The sequence below is a fragment of the Arachis hypogaea genome, chromosome 20 (assembly GCF_003086295.3).
Source record: "Arachis hypogaea cultivar Tifrunner chromosome 20, arahy.Tifrunner.gnm2.J5K5, whole genome shotgun sequence".
NCBI classification, from domain to species: Eukaryota; Viridiplantae; Streptophyta; class Magnoliopsida; order Fabales; family Fabaceae; genus Arachis; species Arachis hypogaea.
In genome coordinates, this window is record NC_092055.1 from 85,069,862 (window position 1) to 85,070,641 (window position 780).

Sequence of the window (780 nt, forward strand, 5' to 3'; positions counted from 1 at the left end):
GAGCCCCTGATTTTACAATGCAACCATTTCAAGCGCATCATCCAGCGGTGGCTACAGATTTTGAAATAAAGACCGCACTGCTAAACTTGATGCCCAAGTTTCATGGCCTACCTGCTCAAGAGCCTATCAAGCACTTGAGAGATTTCCAGGCAGCCTGTTCTACTGTCAGGCGTGATGGTACTGATGAAACTTCAATTTTTCTGAAAGCTTTCCCGTTTTCTCTCGAGGGAAAAGCAAGAGAGTGGTACTACACTCAACCTCTGGCAAATGTATCCAACTGGGATACACTCAGAAAGGAGTTTTTGGAGAAATTCTTTCCATCTGAAGTTACTGATAAACTGAGGAAGGATATTTCCACAATTGTTCAGGATGACAATGAAACTCTCTTTGAATACTGGGAGCACTTCAATAATCTTCTGGAAGCATGCCCCCACCACAGGATTGATAAGATAGTGTTGCTTAGCTATGTCACACAGGGCATGAGGCCCCAAGAAAAGACCACATTGGAAAGTGCTAGCAATGGGTCTATGAAGAAGTGCAAGACCACTGATGAGGCTTGGCAATTGATCAGTGATTTAGCTGAATCTACTAGGAATCACAGGCAAAAGTAAGGCCGTTCAAAAGCCATTGCAGAAGTATCCTCTAACAGAGAGACTGCTGCTCTAGCTCAGAGTATATATGAGATGACCAACTTGCTGAAGCAGATGCAATTGAATCAACAACAAGCTCAGCAAGCTCAACCTCCTTCGCCACAGCAAAACCAACAATTAGTCCCGTAAA

The 780-nt window shown here is 43.8% G+C and overlaps 1 non-coding gene across 1 annotated transcript; it reads right to left on the reverse strand.

Annotated features, from left to right (window-relative positions):
* Positions 1–335: 335 nt before the first annotated feature.
* LOC112787749 (small nucleolar RNA R71) lies at positions 336–442 on the reverse strand. The gene has a single exon (XR_003195143.1). It is a non-coding gene; the product is annotated as a small nucleolar RNA R71 (small nucleolar RNA).
* Between the last annotated feature and the right edge of the window lie 338 nt (positions 443–780).